At 40.8% G+C, this 14,289-nt stretch overlaps 1 protein-coding gene across 2 annotated transcripts in view; it reads left to right on the forward strand.

The window, feature by feature from the left end:
• Nucleotides 1–14,289, forward strand: part of LOC127630525 (double C2-like domain-containing protein beta) — a 352,764-nt gene that overhangs the window by 272,476 nt on the left and 65,999 nt on the right. The gene's annotated exons all lie outside the window — the stretch shown is intronic.

Consider the following 14,289-nt stretch of genomic DNA (forward strand, 5'->3'; position numbering starts at 1 on the left):
GAGCGCTAATTCTAAGAGCAATTTTCATGCCACAGCACAAAGTGCAAGTGGCTGTGAGTGGGACGTGCAATTTGCAATTTTCCTGAGAAATAAGTCATTGCGCTAAGATGTTTCAAAAGCAGGTCTGTTTGCAGTGCAAAGTCTAAACTCAGTTCCTACATTTACCGTTTGGAGATTCCACCAGCAGATAGTAATAAAGGTAAAATCCAAACTCTGAAAATACAGTGGAACATCAATTTATGTCGATGGCGATCACTGTTGTAGCCATTTTATAACTAATATTTATGAGATGTGTGTTCAACTATCTTTAGGTCATGGTTTAGTTTTCAATTATTATTTGTATGTTTATATTAAACATTTATTTATTATTTAATTTGTGTTGGTATTTTTCCACCTGTTGTCGTAGAGTGATTTTTACTTCTATCAGAAAGACTCGATATTAATGGAATTAATACAAATGAAAGATACTTATAAAATTTGGTGTATGCCCTGTCCTATGGTTCAGCACTCAGATACTGCTTGAACTGTCAGGTCCTGCCAAGGAGATGACGGCAGGGGAGCGGAGCTTACCTCAAATGGAATGGAACCTGTTTTGAACCTAGCCCTCAAAAGAAAATCAAACAAGTTGATTAGACTCAGGACAGCAACCAGGTCTCTGGAAGGTGAGGACAAATCTGAAATTAATACATATGAATGATGCAACATGGCCTGTGTATAACTGTATGACATGCTACTTTTGTGCCATACTCTGCTGGAAAGTAGGGTGCTTATGAGATTTATGGGAGCCCTTGCGAATGGATAAACCTTATTTGTGCAATATCATTGCAGGAGGTAGACAATGCTGACTGGTGCTTCGATAAGTGTGAACATAGTTTGTGTATTACCCTTTGCTGAAGGATATACAATGTTTAAATTTGAGTCCTTCGATAAGGGTGAATTTTAATGGCAAAGCTTGTCCGAAGGAAATGTTGCATTTGAGCCCTACGATATATGCGACATTGTTGCACAATACCCATTGCTGAAGATGATTAACGTTGGATATGAGCTCTCAGATGAGGGCAGCCATTGTTTGTGCAATATCTTTGCCAAAGGATTAACAAAACAATGTGAGGGCCATTCAAAAAGGACAACGTTGTTGTGCAATACCCTTTGCTGAAAGATAGATAACATTTGATTATGAGTCCTCCAACAAGGGTGAACATTATTAGTGTAATATCCTAGCCAAAAGATAACAACGTAATCTGAGGGCCATACAATATGGGCCACGTTGTTGTGCAGTACGCTTTTCCGAAAGATAAATAAGGGTGAACATTACTAAGCAATATCCTTGCCAAATGATAACAACGTAATGTAAGGGCCCTATGAAAAGGACAACATTGTTGTGCAATACCCTTTGCCAAAAGATAGATAACATTTGATTATGAGTCCTCCGACGAGGATGGATGTTGATTATGCAAGATCTCTACTAAAGGATGAACAACATAATGTGATGGCCCTACGATAAGGGCGACGTTGTTGTGAAATACCCTTTGCAGAAATAAAGGAGGGCAAATGTTATTTGTGCATGGGTTGGTACAACGGTGTACTTTACTTTACATCAGATGTGTCTTGTTGGACAAGAATATGTGTGACCCACATTTAGCTTCGACCATGAAAATTGGTCAAATTGACAATATATGCATGGAGCCACACTGAGAGCTGCATATCCTTGGGATTTCACCAAATTTATCCCAAAATTGTGTGATTGTGTGTGTGTGTGTGTGTGTGTGTGTGTGTGTGTGTGTGTGTGTGTGTGTGTGTGTGTGTGTGTGGCATTAGTTAGAATGTGGTTATGATTGTATGGTATCCTTGCTGGAGAATAGACATGCGTGAAATTGAAAGTTTGATTGTGTAAGCCCTTGCAATGATAACCATGCGAAGGGAATTAAATACTTTATTATAAACCACATTGCTTTATAGTGGGATGCTCCTCGGAGATGGAACTAATGAATAATGATGTGACGTTTGATGCCGAAGCTTCTGTTGAAGCATGTGTTAAACCGCAATGAGTATGGATGATCTATCTGCATTAGATCAGATATTTAGCGTTAATCCAGCACAATTTTAACCAAAGGTAATACGAATGCCTTACTTACCTGCTACTAAATGTTACTGCCCCACCATGAGCACATATTCAGAAAATGGAGCAAAATGTCCAAATTGCATTGACAACTTAAAATAAAATGTTCTGTTGTTAAACTAGTCTAAATCAAATCCTGATGAGAACCACATTTTCCATACAAATAAAAGGAGTGTCAATAGATATGCCAGACATTCAACAAGGATGCAATTAATGCACAGTCCATATTTCTGTTCTTTTAATTCATTGCAATCAGTCCATTTAAACTACTAACTTCTTATGAATGCGCTGTCTTTGTTTGCACTTGATAAGCATAGATCAAGAGTCATGAACTCTAAAAAAAACACAAGGGATTACAGGGGTTTACACATCCAGAAACACAGATAATGGAGTATTTGTAATCAGAGCAGAACCATCACATAAAAACATTTGCCTTACCAGAAATTTGCCTGATGGAATTTATGTGGAGATTATTCTATGCTGACACCGCTTTATTGCACGTCATGACAAACTGTAACTTTGTGCTTTCAAATCATCTAATGCAAATCAAACACACTGTTCTGTCATGTTGCTGATGACTTGCAAGTGAAAAGAGAAAACTGATATTATTCGTTATCCCAAGCCAGTGTTTCTAGCACCGCTATCAAATTCTATTTAAGGCAAAAACAGGTATATACACTCTCTCACACACACACATATTCATATACAGTATATATATATATATATATATATATATATATACAGTGAGGAAAATAAGTATTTGAACACCCTGCTATTTTGCAAGTTCTCCCACTTGGAAATCATGGAGGGGTCTGAAATTGTCATCGTAGGTGCATGTCCACTGTGAGAGACATAATCTAAAAAACAAAATCCAGAAATCACAATGTATGATTTTTTACTATTTATTTGTATGATACAGCTGCAAATAAGTATTTGAACACCTGTCTATCAGCTAGAATTCTGACCCTCAAAGACCTGTTAGTCTGCCTTTAAAATGTCCACCTCCACTCCATTTATTATCCTAAATTAAATTCACCTGTTTGAGGTCGTTAGCTGCATAAAGACACCTGTCCACCCCATACAATCAGTAAGAATCCAACTACTAACATGGCCAAGACCAAAGCTGTCCAAAGACACTAGAGACAAAATTGTACACCTCCACAAGGCTGGAAAGGGCTACGGGAAATTGCCAAGCAGCTTGGTGAAAAAAGGTCCTCTGTTGGAGCAATCATTAGAAAATGGAAGAAGCTAAACATGACTGTCAGTCTCCCTCTGACTGGGGCTCCATGCAAGATCTCACCTCGTGGGGTCTCAATGATCCTAAGAAAGGTGAGAAATCAGCCCAGAACTACACGGGAGGAGCTGGTCAATGAACTGAAAAGAGCTGGGACCACCGTTTCCAAGGTTACTGTTGGTAATACACTAAGACGTCATGGTTTTAAATCATGCATGGCACGGAAGGTTCCCCTGCTTAAACCAGCACATGTCAAGGCCCGTCTTAAGTTTGCCAATGACCATTTGGATGATCCAGAGGAGTCATGGGAGAAAGTCATGTGGTCAGATGAGACCAAAATAGAACTTTTTGGTCATAATTCCACTAAGCATGTTTGGAGGAAGAAGAATGATGAGTACCATCCCAAGAACACCATCCCTACTGTGAAGTATGGGGGTGGTAGCATCATGCTTTGGGGGTGTTTTTCTGCACATGGGACAGGGCAACTGCACTGTATTAAGGAGAGGATGACCGGGGCCATGTATTGTGAGATTTTGGGGAACAACCTCCTTCCCTCAGTTAGAGCATTGAAGATGGGTCGAGGCTGGGTCTTCCAACATGACAATGACCCGAAGCACACAGCCAGGATAACCAAGGAGTGGCTCTGTAAGAAGCATATCAAGGTTCTGGCGTGGCCTAGCCAGTCTCCAGACCTAAACTCAATAGAGAATCTTTGGAGGGAGCTCAAACTCCGTGTTTCTCAGCGACAGCCCAGAAACCTGACTGATCTAGAGAAGATCTGTGTGGAGGAGTGGGCCAAAATCCCTCCTGCAGTGTGTGCAAACCTGGTGAAAAACTACAGGAAACGTTTAATTGCAAACAAAGGCTACTGTACCAAATATTAACATTGATTTTCTCAGGTGTTCAAATACTTATTTGCAGCTGTATCATACAAATAAATAGTTAAAAAATCATACATTGTGATTTCTGGATTTTTTTTTTAGATTATGTCTCTCACAGTGGACATGCACCTACGATGACAATTTCAGACCCCTCCATGATTTCTAAGTGGGAGAACTTGCAAAATAGCAGGGTGTTCAAATACTTATTTTCCTCACTGTATATATATATATATATATATATATATATAAGCAATATCACACAAGCAAGAGTGCGATATGGCCCTACATCAGCACTGCTTTGATTCAGCCACAGGCACAAGGCCGCAGGCCAAGTGTCGTAAGGAATTACAGTAGTGCTGATGTAGGGCCATATTGTATGATTACGAGTGTGATATTAGTTATATACAGTACAACAGTTCAATGAACAAGTACATTTAAAAAAAATAGAGAAACCGAGTACAGTCATAAAAACTCATTTCTGCATGGAACTACTTTCTTACGCGACGAATCAGAATCTGCCGTTGCTGGTTCAAAACAAATAATGCGTCCAAGCCTCCATTAGTAATTCAAAAAGTTCACTTCAGAAATAGTATCATGGCTTGTGCTGTTCCTAACAAGTTATTGGATAAACAAGGATAGACGGCTGGGTGCGAGTGTGTGTGTGAGAGAGAGAGAGAGAGAGAGAGAGAGAGATGGAGCGTGCGCAATCACCTGTTGCCACAACCAATCAGAGATGCTGTCAGCTCACTCAGTGGAAAATAGATGTCCATTCAGGGGTATTCCTCTCTATTTCGCGGTAGCATGTGTGCAAGATTCATTCACTATAGAAACAGCAATGTCCTCTGCCATTTTAAACAGTATACAGATTCAATTTACATCCCCAACTGGCTCATATTACACATAAAAATTATCTTTTGCCACCACCTGCTGGCTAACATATGTAATTTCAAAAATAAAGCCAGTAACTCCTAACAGATACACTTTAGAACAGCATGAATGTGGAGTGATACACACACAGTGAAGCATCCGAGTGCTGATGGTGTCACACCATCAGTGCTCATGGAACATCTCTTGTCCAATCAGATTCGGGGACTGGAACTAACTGTGGTGTATATATATATATATATGTATATATATATATATATATATATATATATATATATATATATATGTGCTCACGTGCCTGTAGGTGCTTTCAGCGGTGGACAGGGTCAGCATGGGCACTTTGAAAGATCTGCGGCTACGCAGCCCCACACGCAGCAAGCTACGATACACTGTGTGTTCTGATATCATTCTATCATGGCCAGCATTAATTTTTTCAGCAATTTGTTCTACAGTAGCTCTACTGTTGGATCGTACCAGAGGGGTTAGCCTTTGCTTCCACATGCATCAATGAGCCTTGGGCACCCATGACCCTGTCTCCGGTTCACCGTTTATCCTTCCTTGGACCACTTTTGTAGTTACTAACTACTTCATACTGGGAACACCCCACAAGACCTGCCATTTTGGAGATGCTCTGATCAAGTCGTCCAGCCATCACAATTTGGCCCTTGTCAAAGTCGCTCAGATCCTTACGCTTGTGTATTTTTCCTGCTTCCAAAACTTAAAATTCAACAACTTGCTGATCATTTGCATAATATATCCCACCCCTTGATATGTGCTAGTGTAACCAGATAATAAATGTTATTCACTTCACCTGTCAGTGGTTTTAATGTTGTGGTTGATCAGTGTATATACTGTACAGATTTTTGATAACTTGAAAATGTATTAAAAAGAAAAAACTGAAATATAATATTGACATAATTATTCACATCCTTTGCTATGACACTTGGAATTTAGCTCAGGTGTTTTCCATTTCTCTGGATTATCTTTGAGATTTTTCTACACTTTGTTTGGATTCCACCTGTGGCTAATTTAATTGATTGGACATGATTTGGAAAGCCACACACCTGTCTATAAAAGGTCTCACAGCTGAAAATGCATATCAGAGCAAAACCCAGGTCATGATGTCAAAGGAACTGCCTGAAGAGCTCAGAGACAGGATTGTGTAGAGACACGTATTTAGTGAAGGCTACAAATATTTTTGCCTGCATTGAAGGTTCCCAAGAGCACAGTGGCCTTAAATGGAAGTAGCTTGGAACAATCAGGAATCTTCCTAGAGCTGGCCACCCGTCCAAACAAAGCAATCGGTTGATAAGGGCCTTGGTAAGAGAGGTGATCAAGAATCTGATTGTCACTCTGGTTCAGCTCCAGAGATCATGTATAAAGATGGGAGAAACTTGCAGAAAGGCTACCATCACTGCAACACTCCACCGATCTGGGCTTTAAGGCAGAGTGGCCAGATGCAATCCTCTCCTCAGTGCAAGACACATAAAAAAGCAGCAAAATTACTCTCAGACTGTGAGAACAAGATTATCTGGTCTAATGAAACAATTCTGTCCTGAATTCCAAGCATCATGTCTGTAGGAAACAAGGCACTGCTTATTACCTCATCCCAACGGTGAAGCATGGTGGTGGTAGCATCACGCTGTGGAAGTGTTTTCAGCGGCAGGTACAAGGGGACTGGTCAATCTAAAGGAAAGCTGAATGCATATCGATATCCTTAATGAAAACCTGGTCCAGAGCACTCAGGACATCAGACTGAGCCAAAGACTCACCTTCCAACAGGACAATAACCCTAAGCACACAGCCAAGACAAGGCAAGAGTGGCTTAGGGACAATTCTGTGAATATACTTGAGTGGCCCAGCCAGAACCCAGACTCAAACCCAATCGAACATCTCTGAAGAGACCTGAAAATGGCTGTCCACCAATGGTTCCCATCCAACAGAATGACATAAAATCCCCAAATCCAGGTGGGCAAAGCTTGTTGCATAATCCTCAAAAAGACTCGGAATGAACCAATAATTTTTACTGTGTTATGTGTACTTTTTGAAAGTAATTAGTGAAACTAAAATCAGTCAAAAAAATCGAACAATTGTTCATATGACAAACGTAGGTAAATATACATACCGCAAAAGTATGAGTTTCAGAGCTTTGTTGTAATAAATGGTATTTAAAAATAATGTGTTAGAAAAAAATAGAATTGTTTTTACTTAGCATGTTGTTACAATTACAGGGTTGGGGCTTTGGTGGGTGAGGTCAGTGCCCCCTGTTGCAAAACAAGAATCTGTAAGAACATTTCTAATCTAGCTTGGTTGCAAAGAAGACATGGCATCCTCAAGTAGACATCTGTGGACAAAAGTAATTTGTCACAATAAGTGCTAGAGTAATTGTTCTTCATAACAGACACACTTGATGAGAAAGGGAAATGTAACGGCTCATTCTCTCTTCATATATTTGTTCAAAGATGCATTCTAAGATCCATTTCAGAGTAAATTAATAGGAGGCTTATTTTTTACATATTTGTGTAAGACACCAACAGAGGCAGGATTTTAAAGGGGTCATGAAATGCTCTTTTATTATAGATTTATTATCTTCCCTGAGGTCCACTGATAATTTTAGTTGAGTTTTTTGCGGTTAAACATTCATAATTGAGTAATATATGATAATTTTCTACCCTGTCTGCAGCCCTCTATCTGAAACACTTAGTTTTGGCCTAAGCACCTCCTTAAAGCTCCAACGTAAACACCCACTGTTATGACTGACTAACATCGTGCAACCCCTCAAATTCAGCGATTTTTGAAAGTCAATCTGAAGAGAATGAACTAGCTTCACAACATTATAAAACTTTCAGGGGTTACACATAATGCACATCCAACACATTGCATCTGAATATAGTAAAAGTGTTGTAAGCCATTTTAACCATTCGAGAAGTTCCACAAACTGAGCTGTTGGGTTAGCCCAAAAGATACTCAAAAGATGAGCTATTGAGACCGACATGAGCAGAAATGGTTGTCAAAAACAACAATTATTGTTATGAGCAACATGGCATTAAAGTGACAGTAAGCCTCAATAATTCACTGCAACTACATCACTATGAGAACATACAAAATGATTGACAGGCAGAAAGTCCACGGATCACGGACACATTTTTGTTTGCTCTTTACAGAGTCTTGAGCTGTCACAGAGACTGGTAAGATATATCAGGACACTTATTTCATTAATATTTTCAGGGAGTAGTAAAAGAAATTAGCATGCCTTTCCATTAAAAAAAACTTTTACTGCACCTTTAAACTGTTCATCTCAAGCACAACTGTTAACACTCACACCTTGTCTACAACGGACACGAGAGTCATATCGCATCAAAAGCAATATGGTAAATGGTCTGCACTTATATAGAGCCTTTTTAACCTTAACAGTATTCAAAGCACTTTACACTGTGACTCATTCACCCATTCACACACACATTCAAACACCATGCAAGCCGTTAGCCTGCCATTGGGAGCAACTTGGGGTTCAGTGTCTTGCCCAAGGACACTTCGGCATGTGGAGTTGTGTGGGCCGGGAATTGAACCACCAACCCTGCGATTAGTGGCCAACCCGCTCTACCACCTGAGCCACAGCCGCCCCTAGAACCTATTATAATCAATGATGCTGTAAACCATGGAAGCGTTCATCACATTGTGCCAACAGTAAACAGATGTCCCGATCCATTTTGCACTGCACGTGCTGGTGCTACTACTGCCAACAACGGTTTACAAAGTTTGTGACGGTGCCCGGTGTATACAGCCTCAAACCGCTGCATTGCGTCGTGTCAACGGATGCGCCTGGTGTAAGCACCATAAACTATCAAACAGTCATGAAATTTGAAATATTCATGAATAAAATGGTTTGATTTACATAATTTTCATCAGGTACAAGTGTTTTAACTGCCCCATCCTTGAATAACAGTTCCTTTGCAAAACTTTAATCATTTTATGACTACACAACACCAATTCATACACCAACAATTACAAATAGCGCAGATGGGCAAAAGAATGCATCCATGATGCATTTGTGCTCAAAACAGCAAGAGGCAGCAGCTGATTGACAACGTGTCTTTTAAAAGCGGCCCAAGATATGTATCAAGCAGTCAAAGATGGCTCTCTGTGTATGTTTAAAATAGTCCAGATGGGTCCCCTTAGTTGTTAGGAATAGTTAGGCCACAGCAAGCCATTTTTACATTTACATTTATTCATTTGCAAGATGCTTTTGTCCAAAGCGACTTCCAAAAAAGAGGAAAACCTTATAAGCGAATCATTTAAGGTGACAGTGGTACAAAAAGAGCTGTAGTACAAAGTTTCACTAGCATTAGAATAGTAGTATTCAAGACAGATTAAAGTGCAACATTTCTTTTTTTAAGTGCTCATGGAAAAGATGTGTTTTTAGTCATTTTTTGAAGACAGAAAGTGAGTCAGCTTAACAGGTGTTGGGAAGGTGGAGTCTGATTTAGAGACATGTAAAGTAGTAACAAGAATATTTGAGTTGGTACAGTTACATGTAAAAATGTGGTCCAGCTGGTTTCCCAATCTATGAGTTGCTGTAGTGTTTAGTCTTTTCAAGTCAAACAAGGCCAGAAGAGTGGCCTGGGACTTGTCTTGGTGTATGTTGAAATCTCCAAGAAACACAAGTGGCCAACCATCTTCAGGGAAGGAGGTCAGCAGGACATCCAACTCCTCAAGAAAGTTTGCCAGCTGACAACAACATGGATTTTTGTGGGTTGCATTGTAGTAATTGCATGGAATTCAAAAGTAGTATTGTTACATAAAGAGGAATGTGGTGACAATGTCCAGTCGCTTTGAATGAGCAAACCTGTTCCCCCACCCCTACCGGTGTGTCGAGGGGTATGAGAGGAGAAGTTGTTGGAAAGAGCAGCGGGTGTTGCTGTATCATCTGGATGTATCCATGTTTCTGTCAGTGTGAGGATTCTGAGGGTGGACTGTGTGGCGAAGGCTGGAATGAAGTCAGCTTTGTTCACAGCTGACTGGCAGTTCCAGAGTCCCACTGAAAAAGAGAGTGGAGCAGGCGCTGATGTGCAGAATGACCGTATGTTGTGTTGGTTGCATTGTGTTCTGCGTCTATATCGTGTAATCCGTCTGTAACAGATAACAGGGATGTGCTTGAGGGCACATGTTATTCTTGAAGTAGACATTAGAATGTAGAAGTAAAATTTAAGAGAATAAATAAAATATGGGATGTTCTTCTCTCCATGTTTATGAACTGAAGCACCAGTGGGGGGGAAAGGGGGCAAGTGTGCGATTATTTTAAACAGGCTTTAATGTTTTTGAGGTGAGTAGGCGGTCAAGAATGAATGTACCCCAAATTATGTAGGGTTGTCGCAGAAGTAGAGAATGAGGCGTTTTTGAAGCTTGGTTTCAATAAATGCTTTTATTGCACTGGGGATTAAGTTCCCCTTCTGTCACTCACTCGACATTGTGTCGATATAGTGATACTAGGGGTTGCTCTTGGCAGACCCAAAACAACTTAAAATCTTTGAGAATAGGCTACTGGGAATTTGTATGCCACTCCCCCGGACAAAAGGAGAAGGAATGCCCACTCTCATTCTGATTTTTTCTTCTTAGCCAAGCGGTTGAGCTGAAATCTACTGCTGTTCCATTCACCTCTGAAAGAAGCGTATGCTTTTGGATATACGGCGCATTCCAGCGGCGTTCTCTCCTTCTGCACGATTAGTGCAGCTCATGCCCCTGTGCACTTCGACAGCGCTACTAAAAGAGTATATTTTTCTGAAAAGAGTCTATTTTCCTCTATTAGAGCAAAACATTGACGTGAACATCTTTTTAAAGATTTGTATGATTCCTGGATGTGGTCGTTATCTCTCTGCCTCCAACGACCACAGGCGCTGCCTCACGTGTCTGGGCCGCAATCACACTGAGACAGCATTTGTGGATGGTTTGTGCTCTCATTGCGAGAACATGACCATGGCAACGTTGCGATAGCGGCTTTCCTCCATCCGAGGGAAAGCCACTTCAGCAGTCCCCCGTGCTGCGCCTTCTACCCACAGGTACGAGGCCGTCCCGGCTGGCGCTGGACACGATTTGGGAAGTTCAATGGGCACGGTCTCGCCGGGTTAATCCCCGCGGATCACCTGCTCCCCAGCAAGCTCGGTTGCCCCTGTTGAGTTCTGAGATGAGACCAACTCGCCTCATGGCCAGCTTAACGTTTCTTTCGGAGCTCGCGAGTAGGATGAGTTCTCGATCGCTGCATCAGAGAGTGCACTAGACTTGACTGGGCTGCCACCATCGGATCTGCCCGCCCAGTTTGACCGCTATGCTTGCCCGGGCCGCCACTAGGATCAGGTTGGACTGGAATCATCAGTCCTCCCCTGAGCCCTCGCAGCTAAATGATTGGTTCCAGGGTTCAGGGCACCGCTCATGGCCACGCTGGTCCGTTTCTTCCTAGAAGTGCACGACGAACTGATGAAGTCGTGGAGGGCACCTTTTGCTACCCATGCCCAGACCTCTGTAACCTCCATGTCTGGCCCCTGGATGGGATGCAGAAGACTTAAGTGGTCTACCGCCCGCAGTGGTAAACACGATCACTCAGGCCAGGGCTCCTACTACAAGGCAACTGTATTTCCTGAAGTGGAGTGTGTTCGCTAAGTGGTGTTCTTCCCGTAGCGAAGACACCCAGAGATGCGCAGTCGGCTGAACCCTCCTAGGCCACGCCTCTTTCCCTCATGGGTCCTCTCCGTGGTCCTGCTGGGCCTTCGGAGAGCCCCGTTCGAGTCCCTAGAGTCAGTCAAGGTAAAGGCCGTCTCATTAAATACCGCCCTCCTGACTGCGCTCACTTCCATCAAGAGGATCGTGGACCTGCAAACATTCTCTGTCAGCGAAACGTGCCTGGAGTTCGGTTCGGAAGACTCTCACGTGATCCTGAGACCCTGACCGGGCTCTGTGCCCAAGGTTTCCACAACCCCTTATAGGGATTAGGTGGTGAGCCTGCAAGCGCTGCCCCAGGAGTTCTTATATTTGATGTAGTTTAGTTAATGTTTATTGCATAATTTTAATTTCACATGTGTTACCCTGATGGTGTTTAGTGTTTTTGTGAGTGACACTGAGCACTGTCACTACATGTTTATTGGTCATTGCTCCTGGAAGAGCCACTATTGATGAGATTCATATCATCTTGTCATCATGTGCCCTTCGGTGATTAACAATATATTATAAAGTGAAAAGCAGATTTTTAAGGTTTCATAAGGTTTATATATTAAGTTTATTATTTAATACTATAATACTAATAGTACCGCACCATAAAATATATCATAAAACCAACCATATAAATTGACAGGTTATTCTGTAAAGTTTTTGTTCCATTTTTAATGTATTTGTTTTACATAAATTATTCTGGCAACCCCAGCTGCCAGTTTTTATTTTTTTTATTTTTTAAACAACAGGATTTTCTTTACAGGTGTATGTAAAGTGATCAGAATTATTCACTTATGAGGTTTGATGACGATTAAGGGCTGTTCAGGACAAACATGTACTTGTGCTAAAAAAAAACTAGGTGCAGTGCAACAAATGATACAGAATGCATGTGTCTTAAGGTGCGTTTTTAAAAGTTGAAGTTCTTTTTAACTTAACATATCTCCAAAAATTTCGCTCAACAGTCTAAGATATCTGTCTTGTGCATGTTCACTTACAAAAACAATTATAAAACAGCCCAAATGGATGCAAAATATTTTAGTTGTGAACAGCCCCTTAGAATGCTGCTTTAGAAGGCAGCGTCCTATGTAGACCATAGACAGCGAGGCAACTCACTAGGTTTTACGAACATATCTATTGTATATGTCTAGGACATTTCTGCTCAAACCTTAATGTGCATGGCAGCCAGACACTGCCTTTTCAAATGACAATCTTTCTCCCTTTCTCTGACCCCAATTCAATGGCACGCTTCACCCATCGCCATTTTCCCTGGGCTCCACCACCGTCTGCCCGCCACTGGCCCAACAACCCCCTCCCATCAGCTCAATTAAAGATCACTGTCTGTGATCTGCTCTTTTTCTCTGTGGAACTGACAGCTTTTTAAGGGTCATCCTTATTAGCTCCATATATACAGGGGTCACCAGCTCTCCAGGAGTGTGTACTCTATGACATAAACCGAGGACTCTGTCACATTAAGACTGAAACTGGAAGAGGTCACCAACCTTGGTACAGATTACTGATATGTCAATGAATATAACAGAGGAGAAAATAGTTTGTCCATTCCATTATGGGGGATTTTGACCATGGTAATTTGATTTGTGGTTGTTGGTAGATTATTATTATTAACATAACAAAAAGAGGGAATCCTTCCCATACAGTGGCCCTGAATTCTTAAACTATAATTAAAATGTATGAATGCCATTGCAATAGATTTCCACGGTATTGTGTTCAACAAGCCATGTGATAAGATGCCTGGATTGATGGTCTCAGACGTGGAGGCAAATGAGATTCGTCCTCCGAGTCACTACGTCACCATGAGGACTTAGAGCGCATTGGGAATTGGGCATTCTAAATTGGGGAGAAAAAAAATACATCCACTAAAATGATCTTGAGGCCAGTTTATTAAAAGTTGATGCAAAAAGGCAAAGAAAAGTGATTTTTTTTTCTGAGAAAGAGTATAGCACAATTTTTTGCAAAAGATATTACTTTATATTTTGTTATGTAATGCAATGATGATATATTTTCAGTGTCCAGATACTTTTTGGGGCCAATGTGTGTCAATTAAGATGATCTACCAGAAGTTGCTATTGATCTAATAATGAAGCACAGGCTTGTTTTTGTTTTTTGTGTTTTTCTAAATGGCTGGACATTTAGCATGCTAACATTCACTTTCACTAGTATGTACATAAAGAAATAAAATTGATTTATTTGAGTTACATTGAGATATCTAATTTTTTGGGTTTACCCAATTCAACTAGTTTATTTCTACAAAAAGTGTTTGTGTTGAGATAACGTAGTCATTTTAAGTTAAAAAAAATTTTTTTGTGTGTATAATACTCATCTGTCACAGTAGATGTTTGATTATTTAGACACTATATTTAGCCATACTTTGTTCACCAAGCATACAAAAATCTTCAACTAGACGCTTCCGCATCTCTGAATAATCCATTTCTGCTGTTTGATGTGAAGCATGT

Source organism: Xyrauchen texanus, chromosome 3 (genome assembly GCF_025860055.1).
Source record: "Xyrauchen texanus isolate HMW12.3.18 chromosome 3, RBS_HiC_50CHRs, whole genome shotgun sequence".
Classification (NCBI taxonomy): Eukaryota; Metazoa; Chordata; class Actinopteri; order Cypriniformes; family Catostomidae; genus Xyrauchen; species Xyrauchen texanus.